Source organism: Anolis sagrei, chromosome 1 (assembly GCF_037176765.1).
Source record: "Anolis sagrei isolate rAnoSag1 chromosome 1, rAnoSag1.mat, whole genome shotgun sequence".
NCBI lineage: Eukaryota > Metazoa > Chordata > Lepidosauria > Squamata > Dactyloidae > Anolis > Anolis sagrei.
The window spans coordinates 341,256,022-341,273,579 of NC_090021.1; positions in this window are offsets into that span (position 1 = coordinate 341,256,022).

Genomic DNA, 17,558 nt, shown 5'->3' on the forward strand with positions numbered 1-17,558 from the left:
TAACATTAGAAAATGTTGACCATTTCCGCTCCCTTGGCAGCCACTTCTCCACCAAAATCAACATCGACACTGAAATACAACACCACCCGAGCTCTGCGAGCACAGCATTTTTCCGAATGAAGCAGACCGTGTTTGAGGACCAGGACATCCGCAGGGATACTGATGAGGAGATATTGGAAATATAGATATTTATTGATTGATTTATGCATAAAATCAGAATGCTAACAGACAAGCAAACTGCTTGTCTTCAGGAGGGGCTGAAGAGGGAGGGGGCATACATTCCAGAAGAGAGATAAGACACAGGCTGGTACGAGAAGGCCCACTGTCTTCCCTAGCCTCTTGACATCTCAGAGAGGGCCTGTTGATTGATGAATGTAAGCACAGCCAAGAAGGAGGGGGACATTCCATGCTTGCTCTCCAGCAAGACACAGACATGCTTGCTCTTTGGAAACACAGACATGCTTTGCATGTTGGAGGTTGGAACCTGATATTCTTACGATACTCAGATGACGTAGGGATGACGATGATATATGTTGTAGTATGTTCTTTGTTTGCCAGGACCTGGCATCTATAAAAGGGCAGTCCGCACCTTGATCGGGGCTGGTGCTTTTGTGAGATGACTCCACACCAGGCCCCAGCTGGATAAATAAACGTGCTTTTAGACCTCCAGGACCTCTCTTTGTGTCTCCTTTCCTCAAAACCTTTCCCTGCCACTTCAATACCAAGGTGCTTGTCTATAAAGCTATTGTACTCCCAACCCTGCTCTATGCCTGTGAGACGTGGACTGCCTACAGACGTGACATGCAACTCCTGGAACGATTCCATCAGCGCTGCCTCTGGAAAATCCTGCAAATCTCTTGGGAAGACAGGCGGACAAATGTCAGCGTGCTGGAAGAAGCAAAGACCACCAGCATTGAAGCGATGGTCCTCTGCCATCAACTCCGCTGGACCGGCCACGTTGTCCGGATGCCCGACCACCGTCTCCCAAAGCAGCTGCTCTACTCCGAACTTAAGAACAGAAAACAGAATGTATTGTCGAAGGCTTTCATGGCTGGAATCACTAGGTTCTTGTAGGTTTTTCCGGGCCATAGGGCCATGTTCTAGAGGCATTTCTCCTGACGTTTCACCTGCATCTATGGCAAGCATCCTCAGAGGTAGTGAGGTCTGTTGGAAATAGGAAAATGGGTTTATATATCTGTGGAATGGCTGGGGTGGGGCAAAGAGCTCTCTGCTGAAGCTAGGTGTGAATGTTTCAACTGACCACCTTCATTAGCATTTGAAGGCCTGGCTGAGCCTGGGAAAATGTTCTGTTGAGAGGTGTTAAGATGTGCCTGGTTGTTTCCTCTCTGCTGTTTTGCTGTAGTAATTTTAGAGTTTTTTTAATACTGGTAGCCAGATTTTGTTTATTTTCATGGTCTCTTCCTTTCTGTTGAAATTCTGTTGAAATGAAAACATGCTTGTGGATTTCAATGGCTTCTCTGTGTAGTCTGACATGGTGGTTGTTGGAGTGGTCCAGCATTTCTGTGTTCTCAAATAATATGTTGGTGGACAGGAAAAGAGATTGAAAGATGGGCTCAAAGCCAACCTTAAAAACTCCGGCATAGACACTGAGAACTGGGAAGCCCTGGCCCTTGAGCGCTCCAGCTGGAGGTCAGCTGTGACCAGCAGTGCTGCAGAATTTGAAGAGGCACGAATGGAGGGCGAAAGGGAGAAGCGTGCCAAGAGGAAGGCGCGTCAAGCCAACCCCGACCGAGACCGCCTTCCACCTGGAAACCAATGCCCTCACTGCGGAAGAAGATGCAGAGCAAGAATAGGGCTCCACAGCCACATACGGACCCACAAGAACACTGGAAGACAATCATCCTCAGAAAATGAGGGATTGCCTCAGTAAGTAAGGGCTGAGTTAGCACAGTGGGGAAATCGCCAGCTATAGAATTTTTTTTTAAAAAAATTACTACACTTTTATCCTTCCCTTTTCAACCCGAAAGCGACTCAGGGCAGCATACAGGCAGGAAACAATTCCATAGCATTGAGCCATGGTAGTTAAAGGAGTGTCAAACTGCATTAACTCTACAGTGTAAATGCATCCAAACACGACTCCATGGGTGCAGAAGAGTTGGCTGGAGCTGTTCAGTTGCCCATTAAGAGAAATACATGAATAGCAAAAGAAGGCCTGTCTCTTGCTTGCACGGTCATCTTTTCGAGAGGCTGGTTCCTCTCTCAGGCCATCTGGAATTGGGACCAGGATGAGAGGCAGCGAGGGATGAAGCAAGGGACAAAGTTCACATGAGGCCGACTCTTGGAAAGCGCTCTCCTGGCTCCCCTCGCTCTACCATTAACCCAGATAATGGCCCTGGGACATGTAACAATTAGGCCCAGTCTGGAGACATGCTCCACCAATTTGGGCCCAAGTCCATCTGGGCACGGCTCCAAACGGCATCTGTCAAGATGATGACAGCCGTGGAAATTAAAGAGGCGTGCATGGCAGCAGGGAAAGTGGAGCATTCCTGGGCATGGCGAGGAAAAGGCAAACATCACAGGACAAAACACCTGGGTTGCAGAGTGCAAACCTCTTTACGAGGAGTCACTCATTCCTTATGTGATGCAACCCTTGCACTCAATGGGCATCATTGTACAACAACTACACCAAAACCCTGTTGCGCTAAGTGTATTTCACTAACTAAAGGCACAGATGTCTATAATATACAGTAGACAGGAAAGAGGGTGTATGGTATAGAGTAGTGTAATACTTCGCATGTTGTTGTTCATTCGTTCAGTCGTCTCCGACTCTTCATGACCTCATGGACCAGCCCACGCCAGAGCTCCCTGTCAGCCGTCACCACCCCCAGCTCCTTCAAGGTCAGTCCAGTCACCTCAAGGATGCCATCCATCCATCTTGCCCTTGGTCGGCCCCTCTTCCTTTTGCCTTCCACTTTCCCCAGCATCATTGTCTTCTCTAGGCTTTGCTGTCTCCTCATGATGTGGCCAAAGTACTTCAACTTTGTCTCTACTATCCTTTTGTCTCTAGTATCCTTCTCATACTACATACATCATGTGGCAAGTTCTTGGTGGGATGGGCATCCCAAGCCACCTTCCCTCTCTCCTGAGGAATCTGTACAAGGACCAAGGAGCCACAGTCAGAAATGACCACAGAACAGGAGACTGGGTCAAGATTGGGAAAGGCGTCTGGCAAGGCTGCATCCTCTCAACCAACCTTTTTAACTTGTATGCAGAACACATCATGCGAGGATGTGCGGGGCTTGATGAATGCAAAGCTGGGGTGAAAATTGCTGGAAGAAACATTAACAACCTCAGATATGCAGATGACACCACTCTGATGGCCGAAAGCGAGGAGGAGCTGAGGAGCCTTCTAATCAAGGTGAAAGAAGAAAGCGCAAAAGCCAGGTTGCAGCTAAACATAAAAGAAACCAAGATTATGGCAATAAGAATGATTGACAACTGGAAAATAGAGGGAGAAAACGTGGAGGCCGTGACAGACTTTGTATTTCTAGGTGCAAAGATGACTGCAGATGCAGACTGTGGCCAGGAAATCAGGAGACGCTTCCTTCTTGGGAGGAGAGCAATGTCCAGTCTCGATAAAATAGTCAAGAGTAGAGACATCAGACTGGCAACCAAGATCCATTGCCTAGTCAAAGCCATGGTATTCCCTGTAGTCACCTACGGATGTGAGAGCTGGACCATAAGGAAGGCTGAGCGAAGGAAGATCGATGCTTTTGAGCTGTGGTGTTGGAGGAAAGTGCTGAGAGTGCCTTGGACTGTGAGAAGATCCAACCAGTCCATCCTCCAGGAAAGAAAGCCCGACTGCTCACTGGAGGGAAAGATACTAGAGACAAAGTTGAAGTCCTTTGGCCACATCATGAGGAGACAGCAAAGCCTAGAGAAGGGAATGATGCTGGGGAAAGTGGAAGGCAAAAGGAAGAGGGGCCGACCAAGGGCAAGATGGATGGATGGCATCCTTGAAGTGACTGGATTGACCTTGAAGGAGCTGGGGGTGGTGACGGCCGACAGGGAGCTCTGGCGTGGGCTAGTCCATGAGGTCACGAAGAGTCGGAGACGACTGAACGAATGAACAACAACAACATCCTTCTTATATAGGTATTCTCATATAGGTATTCAATACTTCTCATATAGGTATTCTTCTCATATAGGTATTCAATTTATCCACATTTCACATAAGTATACTCTTAACATTGTAAGTGGTATAACTCACACAATTTTACTCCAAATTTGATAAGATTCTCAAGTGTCCTACCCGGGAAACCAGTTGTACTCACCCGGCACTACAGATTATTTGGCCATCCCTGACACCCAGAAACAACAACAATAATAAAGGACTGAAACTACAACCCTGTGGAAAAGGACTTATCCAAGAGTAAATCCACATCAACTTCACTTATATGAAGAATTTGAACTTTTATGTGTACATTAATCTGTTTTTTGACTTTATGAAGACTTAAGAACAAGTTTAAGATGGAAATAAGACCATTTTTGGACTTCATTTATTCTACAGAACCAAAACAACTACTACTGGACTGTAAAATTAGAGTAAGCGTTACCTATATGTACAGCTTTATGTTAAGTATTAGGCCTGGGTAACAACGGAAAAATTTGTTTCTAAAATCGATTCGTTTTTTGGTTTTTTTTGCGTTTCGTTATTTAAAATAATTACAAAATTTTCCTTTTTAAAAGTTTGATATTTACGAAATTTCGTTAATATTAATGAATCAATTCGTTAAAATGGTGGACGTGGTTGCGCGACGTGAAAATAATAGTTTTAAATAATAGTTTTAACCTGGAGAAGGAAAGGGGGGGGGGAAAGAGAGAGAGAGGAGGGGTGAGATCTCTATTCTGGTTTGACAATGCTTCTCAATAATAATAATAATAATAATAATAATAATAATAACAAACCACTTTCTGTCTTCGTGCATGTAAGGCACAGTGAAAGCAGTACTGAAAGATGGCCATCCATTCTTAATAATAATAATAAATATAATAAATATAATAGTTTTAACCTGGAGAAGGAAAGAGGTTAGGCAGGCAACAGGCAGGTCTCTGAGTGCTGCACTGCTGTGTCTCTTTGCCCAATGCACACGCAGGCCAGAGTGAGGAACGAGGTGAGGTGACGACAGGAGGAGAGGAGAATTTGATCCACTTAAGCAGAGGCCAGGGACCCGGAAGTGGGGTAAATGCCGACCGCTTGCAACCAGGGAGAGGGGAAGGAAACAACTATAAAACTTGCACCAGACATACGGAAATAATAACGAAACAATTACAAAACAATTACGAAATAGATTTAAAAATTCGTTTCGTTTTTTAGTTGCTCCTGAATGGTTTGTTATCGCTTCGTTTACCCAAAAAATAACGAATTATTAACGAATTACGAAATTAACGAACGAAACCGCCCAGCCCTATTAAGTATGCATTGTTAACCTAATTTGAAACCTGGTTACACTTGAGAATTGTATCAAGTTTGGAGTAAAATTGTGTGAGTTATACCACTTACATTGTTAAGAGTATACTTATGTGAAATGTGGATAAATTAAATACCTATATGAGAAGTATTCCACTACTCTATACCATACACCCCCTTCCTGTCGACAAAGCGTATTTCAGTCAAGTCCAATGCAGAAGACACAATAACATTGCACCCAGGCAAGAGGAAAAGGAACAGAAAACTTCACTCTTATCAGCAAAGTTAAAACATAAACTTGCAATGCTGCAAAGAAAAACAAACAATGCAACAAACTTACATAGTCTTTGTAAGCAATACAGAATAAGGCTTCTTCATCTTCATCCAAATGAGAGAAATGGTTGAGCAAAATGCCTGAGCAAAGGCTCTGTCGCACACCAAGGCTGAAAGCACACATTTGAACCCACAAGCACTCCAAAGTTCTTTAGCAATTAAACAGTTTATTGAATGAATGTAAGCAGTATAGAAAAAGGTAAAAAAAAAGGTAAGTAAAAGATTATGTAAGAAAGTCTAAAAACAATCCAAACCAGCAGGTAGGCAAATATAATCCATGAAAGAGAACAGAGTTGATTCTTAATTCCACAGATAGATCCACGAATTCATAGTCCTTAAAAACCCACAGAGGAAAATGTCCAAGTCTCTTGAAAAGCCAGGACACAAGGGTGCACAGATCCAAAATTCACAGAAGAGTTACACAGGGAAACATTCACCAACAGCAACTTGAACACGAGTCTTGAGCAGAGAGTTCCATGAATCTTGACATGACATACATACAAGACTTGATCAGTAACTGATGTTGCGCTCACTGAAGGCAAAGCTGTGAAAACCCTATATTTATTTAAAAAGACCTACACAAAATGCATTCCTATTCCTTTGAGAAGTCTCCTTCAAATTCCTCTTTTCCCTTATTGACCAGTAACCAACATTGCGCTCACTGAAGGCAATGCTGTGAAAGCCCTATATTTATTCAAGAAGACCTACACAAAATGCATTCTGATTCCCTTGAGAACTCTCCTTCAAATTCCTCTTTTCCCTTATCCTGACAGACCTTCTGACTCCCCCTTGCTGGTGGCCATCTTGACAGATTTGACCCCTTCTATCAAAAGTTGATTCCTCCTGGTTGCTCGTTAACCCATTCCTTTCACTTTCCTTATCTAGCAACCCAAGCTGGTTCCCATCAGACTGTCTGGAAACCATTCTATCTTGAGAACTAACAATCCCAGAATCTTCTGACTCCCTTTTCTCTGCAGTTTGTTCCGTGCCTTCTTCTTCATTCACAATCCCCTGAGAATCTACATTAAAATCCAACATGGAAATCTATGAGTGTCCTGCTCTGAAGGAAATTTAACATAACCATAATCCTTGTCTTGAGGCACTGCAACAACCGCAGTTGGCTGAGCTCCTACACTCTGTAAATCTGTGTTTCTCAACCTGGGGGTCAGGACCCCGGGGGGGGGGGGGTTGTGAGGGGGTGTAAGAGGGGTTGCCATAGATAACCAGAAAACACAAAGATGACTGTCCACAGTAAGGGCTCTGCTCCCACCACTGATGGACGAACCCAGAGGGTGATTCTCCCCAAGGCTTCCTCTTCATCCTGGAAAGAAGTGACGAGCAGAGTGCCATCCGCAGGGTTCCCTCCTGGGCCCGGTCCTGATCAGGATCTTCATTAATGACTCTTAGAAGAAGGGCTAGAAGGCAGGATCATCAAGTTTGCAGATGACACCAAATTGGGAGGGAGAGCCAAGACTCCAGAGGAAAGGAGCAGGATTCAAAACGATCTTGACAGATTAGAGAGATGATGGGCCAAAATTAACAAAATGAAGTTCAACAGGGACAAATGCAAGATACTCCACTTTGGCAGGAAAAACGAAATGCAAAAATACAGAATGGGGGACAATGCCTGGTTCGAGAGCAGGAAGTGTGAAAAAGATCTTGGAGTCCTCATGGACAACAAGTTAAACATGAGCCAACAATGTGATGTGGCGGCAAAAAAAGCCAATGGGATTTTGGCCTGCATCAATAGGAGCCTAGTGTCTAGATCTAGGGAAGTGATGCTCCCCATGCTCTATTCCGCTTTGGTTAGACCACACCTGGAATATTGTGTCCAATTCTGGGCACCACAATTCAAGAGAGATATTGACAAGCTGGAATGTGTCCAGAGGAGGGCGACTAAAATGATCAAAGGTCTGGAGAACAAGCCCTATGATGAGCGGCTTAAGGAGCTGGGCATGTTTAGCCTGAAGAAGAGAAGACTGAGAGGAGATATGTATAAGTATGTGAGAGGAAGCCATAGGGAGGAGGGAACAAGCTTGTTTTCTGCTTCCCTGGAGACTAGGACGCAATGGAGCAATGGCTTCAAACTACAAGAGAGGAGATTCCATCTGAACACGAGGAAGAACTTCCTGACTGTGAGAGCCGTTCAGCAGTGGAACTCTCTGCCCTGGAGTGTGGTGGAGGCTCCTTCTTTGGAAGCTTTTAAACAGAGGCTGGATGGCCATCTGTCAGGGGTGCTTTGAATGCAATATTCCTACTTCTTGGCAGAATGGGGTTGGACTGGATGATGGCCCAGGAGGTCTCTTCCAACTCTTTGATTCTTATTTATTTATTTATTTATTTATTTACTTTGCTTCTTTCCCGCTGTTCTCAGCCCAGGGGCGACTCACAGCGGTGTACAACATGGGAAGAACAACTACAAAACACAGTATAAAAACAATTCTCAAACCATTATGCAAAAAAATTATACAAAAAGCATTATACAATACATTGTCATTACTACGAAAACCATTCAGCGTCGTCTCATCGTCCAAACCACAATTCAATATCATTTTCCGTTATTCCATTCCTATAGTCATTACCAATCATTGCACTTCTTGTTTGAACGCCTTCTTGAACAACCAGGTTTTTAATTTTCTGCGGAAAATCAACAGGGAAGGAGCCTGTCTTATGTCCACGGGAAGGGTGTTCCACAGCCGAGGGACCACCACCGAGAAGGCCCTAACTCTCGTCCCCGCCAGCCGTGCTTGTGATTCTTTCATTCTTTGATTCTATGATTCTATGATTCTATGATTCTATGACTCTGCTCCCACTGCTGATGCAGTTCAGGATCTGGGTGGTGTAAACCCCTTGCCAGAACCCGAGTCTGGTTGGAAGTGGCCTCTGTAGATATGTCCAAAGGTCCTATGTCAGAAGTGCCATACCCAAAAAGACTCCCTCCATAGGACAATATTACTAGAGCTTTGGTCTCCCAAGTGTTTTGGATTCATCTTTCAGGAAGATGAAGAGATTATGGGATTGAAAACCCAAGACATCGAGGACTAATAGGGAATTGTTGCTCCTCAGCTCATGAAATGACATTAAAAGGAAAATGTCTCCAGAAGTGCTGCTGTTTTCCTCCTTTTCCCAGTTTGGAGTGACAGCTTTGCAGATTAAATACACAATGGTGCCAGCTACCCATTGCCCATTTGTGACATGCAATTAATTAGTAATTTAAAAGTGGGTAATGTTCCCCCCTTCTATATTAATCATCAGAATCATTCCCCAGATTAGCAAAGTGCCTTTGGTTCCTCACAATATCTCCTTTGGTGTTGTACCCTAAATCCACAGAGCTTTCCAAGCTGCAGGGCCGTCCTTTTTTCAATTATCCAAGGCTACTCTATATTTATTTGCCTCGCTCTTGTGGTGTAACAAGTTGTTTGGAGTCCATCCAGTGATATTGTAAAGTTAATGAATTTCTTAGCAGCCCTTTTTAAAATGCCGCCTTCAGAAAACGCTGCTGAGTGCAAAATTAATTGGCGATGCTCAGTCAATGCAGAAGTCAGCAATTGCAGGCGGGATTCTGTAGATGTATTTCTAGGCATTTTCTCTCTCTCTGTGCCACTATTTCTGTGTCGTATTGGCAGCAGGCCCCAGGAGGCAACTTGAGAAGAATGGGTGGAATATGACCATTGTGTTGCCAGCTGGAGATGGTTCAGTTGGAGACCCAGGCAAAAGAGAGGTCAAATGAGGGCATAGTCTCACCCAAAAAGGATTCTACCAACCCAGGAAAGCTTCCTTCAGAGTTCATAGAATCATAGAATCAAAGAGTTGGAAGAGACCTCCTGGGCCATCCAGTCCAACCCCATTCTGCCAAGAAGCAGGAATATTGCATTCAAATCACCCCTGACAGATGGACATCCAGCCCCTGCTTAAAAGCTTCCAAAGAAGGAGCCTCCATCACACTCCAGGGCAGAGAGTTCCACTGCTGAATGGCTCTCACAGTCAGGAAGTTCTTCCTCATGTTCAGATGGAATCTCCTCTCTTGTAGTTTGAAGCCATTGTTCCGCGTCCTAGTCTCCAAGGAAGCAGAAAACAAGCTTGCTCCCTCCTCCCTGTGGCTTCCTCTCACATATTTATACATGGCTATCATATCCCCTCTCAGCGTTCTCTTCTTCAGGCTAAACATGCCCAGTTCCCTAAGCCGCTCCTCATAGGGCTTGTTCTCCAGACCCTTGATCATTTTAGTCGCCCTCCTCTGGACACATTCCAGCTTGTCAATATCTCTCTTGAATTGTGGTGCCCAGAATTGGACACAATATTCCAGGTGTGGTCTAACCAAAGCAGAATAGAGCATGGGGAGCATTACTTCCTTAGATCTAGACACTAGGCTCCTATTGATGCAGGCCAAAATCCCATTGGCTTTTTTTGCCGGCACATCACATTGTTGGCTCATGTTTAACTTGTCCACGAGGACTCCAAGATCTTTTCCACACGTACTGCTCTCGAGGCATCCCCCAACTTGAGAAGAATGGGTGGAATATGACCATTGTGTTGCCAGCTGGAGATGGTTCAGTTGGAGACCCAGGCGAAAGAGAGGTCAAATGAGGGCATAGTCCCTTCCAAAAAAGGATTCTACCAACCCAGGAAAGCTTCCTTCAGAGTTGAACTTCTGGACAGCAGGAATGGCTGGCTGAAGCTCCTCCATGAAGCCCCAGGAGAAGCTTTGGTGGAGGTTGACCACCTGTAGGAAGGCAAGTCCTGAATGGTTCTGGCCCAGATTACCTGTCCGAACTTATCTCCTGCTCTGAACCATCACGAAGCTTAAGATCATCAGGAGAGGTGTGCTGTCGCGCGCTGGGCCTATAGCAGTTGGCTTTTGAACAGCATGTGTTCTTTGTGCCCAGCTGGAAGCCGGGGTGCCTCAGCTGAGAGGCTCTAAGGATTTTCCTATACAAAAGTCTTTAGGAGCTTAAAAAGTTTAACAAAGTTCTTTATTATTGCTTAGGTCTTCAACAAACAATCAAATACTTTTTAGATCTTCAACAAGTCAAACAAATGCTTCTTATCTTGCCCACAAAGGACAGGCAACTGGCTTCATAGAATCATAGAATCAAAGAGTTGGAAGAGACCTCATGTGCCATCCCATCCAACCCCATTCTGCCAAGAAGCAGGAATATTGCATTCAAATCACCCCTGACAGATGGCCATCCAGCCCCTGTTTAAAAGTTTCCAAAGAAGGAGCCTCCACCACACTCCCTCCGGGGCAGAGAGTTCCACTGTTGAACGGCTCTCACAGTCAGGAAGTTCTTCCTCATGTTCAGATGGAATCTCCTCTCTTGTAGTTTGAAGCCATTGTTCCGCGTCCTATTCTCCAAGGAAGCAGAAAACAAGCTTGCTCCTTCCTCCCTGTGGCTTCCTCTCACATATTTATACATGGCTATCATATCTCCTCTCAGCCTTCTCTTCTTCAGGCTAAACATGCCCAGCTCCTTAAGCCGCTCCTCCTAGGGCTTGTTCTCCAGACCCTTGGTCATTTCAGTCACCCTCCTCTGGACACATTCCAGCTTAGAGTCAATATCTCTCTTGAATTGTGGTGCCCAGAATTGGACACAATATTCCAGGTGTGGTCTAACCAAGGCAGAACAGAGCATGGGGAGCATGACTTCCCTGGATCTAGACACTATGCTCCTATTGATGCAGACCAAAATCCCATTGGCTTTTTTTGCCACCACATCACATTGTTGGCTCATGTTTAACTTGTTGTCCACGAGGACTCCAAGATCTTTTTCACACACACTGCTGTCGAGCCAGGCATCGTCCCCCATTCTGTCTCTTTGCATTTCGTTTTTTCTGCCAAAGTGGAGTATCTTGCATTTGTCCCTGTTGAACTTCATTTTGTTAGTTTTGGCCATTCATCTCTCTCACCTGTCAAGATCCCTTGAATCCTGCTCCTGTCCTCTGGAGTCTTGGCTCTCCCTCCCAATTTGGTGTCGTCTGCAAACTTAATGATCCTGCCTTCTAGCCCTTCATCTAAGTTTCTACTCTCTGAGATCCCCCTCACAACCCTCCCAGGGGTCCTGACCCCCATGTTGAGAAACACTGCTGTAAGGAGTATTGTAAGAGTGCATTGTGGATGTAAGAAACTTAATGCAATTAAGTAAAGAAACAAGAGGTTTGGTGGCATTAAATCTTGAAGTTTGAAAGTTGGAGACAGGGAGATTTCTTCCTAAAGATTGCCACACTGCAGTATGTGTACCTACACTGACAATATAATGCAGTTTCAAATAGTATTATATGGCAATGTAGATTGACCTTGAAGGAGCTGGGGGTGGTGATGGCCGACAGGGAGCTCTGGCGTGGGCTGGTCCATGAGGTCACGAAGATTTGGAAACGACTGAATGAATGAACAACAACAAGAAGATGGGCCCCAGCTCTCCAAGAGGAGGAAAAATATCTCCAATACAGAGACATCCAGACTTTTTAATACGATCCAGGGATATTGGCAGTTGCTATAAGTTGCATGAATTACAACTGACCTTTCGAAATTGATTGATTTCTTACGATACTTCCTCCCTGCCCTATAATGGTGTGTCTCAGGGTTGGCAGACAAGGAAACCAATTTGGGGACATCTAACATAATAAAAAGATAAAAGTCAAAACAATTTGAGATAATGTCAACCCGAACGTGTGCAAATTGGGTAATATCAATTAGGCGCCGAACATTTAATAAAAAGTCATGTTTTGGATTAGCACTGGAGTGACACCAAGGTTGGCATCAATTGGGCTTCTGAGACGAGGACGAGCATCTTGCAACCCAGGGAGCACATATTATGGGTATTAATATTATGATTATTACAGGTATATTCCACTTTTAGATCTTGAGTGAGACGCAAGATCTTGGAACCATCCCACCGCACCCTAACTCTACTCTTTCCTCATACAATGATGTGATTTTGGGATACATTCTGCCAACGTACCTTGCATTTCTTTGTAGCAGTTAATGCAAATATTCCCCAGAGCTCCAACCTCTTTCACGGTGGTTGCAAATAGGTCTGTGCAAGATATTATGCATTGTTCCATAGCAGCCGAGGGCCAGCGTGTTGGAGGTGAGCGGGAGGTCAGCGCCAAGCAGAGCAGATGTTCAGGAACCTTATTTCCACTCTCGCCTTTTGCAATAAGCCTTAAAAGCTTTACATCAGGACTTGTCAAACAGCAATTGTGTCGGCTTGTAAAGAAGTGCTGTGCATTTCAAGCTGGCAGGAGGGCGGGCGCACACATCTCCGTGTCCACTTGCCAAAAGAGGGAGCTGCTGGCCTGCTCTCTCGAGGCCGAGGCGGGCAGAGGATGCCACTGAAAGCAACTAGAAACTCACACCCAGAGGTATTTTTATTTATCGTAGCAGGAGCGAACCAAACAGTTGTACTGTATTTAAACAAAACAAAACAAACACACAAATTTTGCAAACCTTTTGGCATTCTGTGGCTAGAAGGCATGATCATCAAGTTTGTAGATGACACCAAATTGGGAGGGAGAGCCAATACTCCAGAGGACAGGAGCAGGATTCAAAATGATCTTGACGGATTAGAGACATGATGGGCCAAAACTAACAAAATGAAGTTCAACGCTGACAAATGCAAGAGACTCCACTTTTGCTGGAAAAATGAAATGGAAAGATACAGAATGGGGGACAATGAGGCCTAGCTCGAGAGCAGGACGTGTGAAAAAGATCTTGGAGTCGGATTAGAGAGATGATTGGCCAAAACTACCAAAATGAAGTTCAACAGGGACAAATGCAAGATACTCCACTTTGGCAGGAAAAACGAAATGCAAAGATACCGAATGGGAGACGATGATGCCTAGCTCAAGAGGAGTACGTGTGAAAAAGATCTTGGAGTCCTCGAGGACAACAAGTTAAACATGAGCCAACAATATGATGTGGCGGCAAAAAAACCAATGGGATTTTGGCCTGCCTCAAGAGGAGCCTAGTGTCCAGATCTAGGGAAGTCATGCTCCCCATGCTCTATTCCACTTTGGTTAGACCACACCTGGAATATTGTGTTCAATTCTGGGCACCACAATTCAAGAGAGATATTGACAAGCTGGAATGTGTCTAGAGGAGGGCGACTAAAATGATCAAGGGTCTGGAAACAAGCCCTATGAGGAGCGGCTTAAGGAGCTGGGCATGTTTGGCCTGGAGAAGAGAAGGCTGAGAGGAGATATGATGAGAGCCATGTATAAATATGTGAGAGGAAGCCACAGGGAGGAGGAGGGAGCAAGCTTGTTTTCTGCTTCCTTGGAGACTAGGACGCAGAACAATGGCTTCAAACTACAAGAGAGGAGATTCCATCTGAACATTAGGAAGAACTTCCTGACTGTGAGAGCTGTTCAGCAGTGGAACTCTCTGCCCCGGAGTGTGGTGGAGGCTCCTTCTTTGGAGGCTTTTAAACAGAGGCTGGATGGCCATCTGTCGGGGGTGCTTTGAATGCAATATTCCTGCTTCTTGGCAGAATGGGGTTGGACTGGATGGCCCAGGAGGTCTCTTCCAACTCTTTGATTCTAGGATTCTATGATTCTGTTAAATGACCTTTGACCAGTAGCTGGCCACTTGGAGTGCCTCTGGTGTTACTATAAGAAAGTCCTCCATTGTGCATGTGGCAGGGCTCAGGTTGCATTGCAGCAGGTAGTCTATGTTTTGAATATGATGTGAGCCTCCTTGGGTCCATCCTGGAGAAAGATGGCATAGAAATCTCAGCAATCATTGAAATAAATAGTGTTGAAATTCACTGTTAGTTTTGCCCCAAATATATTATTAAATAAAGAGCTTAGGATGAATAATAATAATGACAATACAAGACTATGGAACTACAATACTCAATTCCTGTATAAGACTTCCATCTATGTCTGCTGAGGTTATATAGTACCACCACCTTTCTCTCTTTCTGCGTTTCAGTTCAACTGCTACACATCATCTATATAATTTAACTCAAGCTATCGGTCAAAATCAATAATAATCTCATTGCTTTTGTTCTTTCTAAAAAATCAATTAAGGTTTGCAAACTTTCAAATCACCAATGGCATTTCTCATTAGTCTTCCTTTTCTAAGAATGTCATAATCATGCTGCTGCAATCAAATACTGAAATATTCTTCAACGTTAGTGACCATTACTTTTTCTAATTCTAACTGGATTTCAGGAAGGCCTTCAACAAGGTTCCCCATGGTCTTCTTGGAAGCAAGGCTACTATTAGGTGGGTCTGTAATTCGTTAAGCAAACGAACCCAAAGGGTGATTCTCTCCAATTCTTCCTCTTCATCCTGGAAAGAAGTGAGGATTGGAGTGCCATCAGCAGGGCTCCATCCTGGACCCAGTCCTGTCCTGGATCTTTATGAATGACTCAGATGAAAGGCCGAACAGGGCATAGGGTTACAGCCTATGCTGGACGGGGTCACTCTCCCCCTGAAGGCGCAGGTTCGCAGTTTGGGAGTCCTCCTGGACTCATCGCTGAGCCTGGAACCTCAGGTTTCAGCAGTGGTCAGGGGAGCTTTTGCACAATTAAAACTTGTGCGCCAGCTGCGCCCGTACCTTGGGAAGTCTGACTTGGCCACGGTGGTCCACGCTTTGGTTACATCCCGTTTAGATTACTGCAACGCTCTCTACGTGGGGTTGCCTATGAAAACTGCCCAGAAGCTCCAATTAGTCCAACGTGTGGCAGCCAGAATGCTAACACGAGCGGGGTACAGGGAGCATACTACTCCTCTGCTGCACCAGCTCCACTGGCTGCCAATTAGCTTCCGAGCACAATTCAAAGTGCTGGTGTTAACCTATAAAGCCCTAAACGACTCCGGCCCTGTTTACCTGTCCGAACGTATTCTCCCCTATGAACCATCTAGGTTGTTAAGATCGTCTGGAGGGGCCCTGCTCTCGGTCCCACCGGCCTCTCAGGCACGTCTGGTGGGGATGAGGAACAGGGCCTTCTCGGTGGTGGCCCGTCGACTCTGGAACTCTCTCCCACTGGAGATCAGAACTGCCCCCTCCATTCTGTCGTTCAGAAAACGGGTGAAAACCTGGCTATGGGGTTTGGCTTTCGACGAGTGAATCAATATTTCTGTGACTGGATAGATGACGATGAATGATGGACAACGAATTCACTATGACGACTGACCATTGTTATTATGTGATTGCATTTTGCTGTTATAACGTTTTAATTGAATATGTTATATGACGTTTTTAATGATTGTTTTGTGATTTTATTGTTGGAAACCGGCCCGAGTCCCCCGATAGAGGGGAGAAGACCGGGATACAAAATTGCTAAATAAATAAATAAATAAATGAAGGGTGAGAAGGCAGGATCATCAAGTTTGCAGAAGGACCAAATGGGGAGGGAGAGCCAAGACTTCAGAGGACAGGAGCAGGATTTAAAATGATCTTCACAGATTAGAGAGATGATGGGCTAAAACTAAAACTGTCTCCCAAAGCAGTTGCTCTACTCTGAACTCAAGAACGAAAAATGAAATGTTGGAGGACAGGAAAAGAGATTGAAAGATGGGCTCAAAGCCAACCTTAAAAGCTGTGGCATATACACCGAGAACTGGGAAGCCCTGGCCCTTGAGCGCTCCAGCTCGAGGTCAGCTGTGACCAGCAGTGCTGTAGAATTTGAAGAGGCACGAATGGAGGGTGAAAGAGAGAAACGTGCCAAGAGGAAGGCACTTCAAGCCAACCCCGAGTGAGACCACCTTCCACCTGGAAACCAATGCCCTGTTGCTACTAAGAGGTTGCAATGTACTTTATCTAAGTTGTTGTAAGGATCAATGTTGTTTGTGCTATACCTTTAACTTACTGTAAGGTTCAAGGCTGTTTGTCCTACAGCTGTTTCAGTTAATTGAAGAGTTAATTGAGAGTATTATTTTCATGTGTATAAAGATAGCTACTGTGTGTTTAGTTTAAGGCCATTGTGTCTTAATGCCATTGTGCGTGTTTGCCATTGTGCGTGTTTGCTTCTGTGCCGTTCTGTCGGGGACTATGCTGCAGATGTCCTGTGAAGACACAGCCTTGAGAAGAGGACAAGGATTCCTGCTTATCTCAGCTGAGTGGTGATATCTCTCAGAAGATATTGTTTTATGTTACTTTTGTGGAAACAGTAATCCTGCTACTTTATTTTGTATGCTGCCAATACAACAATATTTACTTTTCTACTTGAAGTCAACGTCTCATGTATTTTTTCTTTTATGAGCCAATTCATCACACACTGTTAACTGGGCTAGAGTCAATCCGCATGCTTCTCATGCTAGCGCATGACATAGGTTATGGGCCCAGCATAGCGGCATAAGGACTCCAAAGCCCATAACTCTGAGACTTTGGGAGAGTTTTTTTTTGTGTGTGTTTTTTGTGCTTAAATAGAAAAGTAAGCAGCTATGGCTCATCATATGGCAAGCTTATCATTTGAGCGTTTAAATGCTGACAATTACATGGCTTGGAATGTGAAAATGAAGAGTTTTCTCATAAGAGAAGATTTGTGGACTGTGGTTGAAACCCCACCCACAGAAGCTTCGAGTGAAGAGGTAAAAAAGCAAGACCGAATTGCCAGGGCGAGCATTTTTCTCGCTGTTGAGGATGGGCAATTAATTTACTTAAGGGACACTATATCTGCAGCAGACTGTTGGCAGAAGTTAAAGGAAGTTTATCAAACTGAAACTTCTGGCATAAAAATTATTTTGACCCGGCAGCTTTATAATTTGAAGCTAAAAAGGAGTGACAACATAACTGAGCATTTGCAAAAGCTCAGGCATTTGTTGATGGAGTTGGAAAATAGACAAA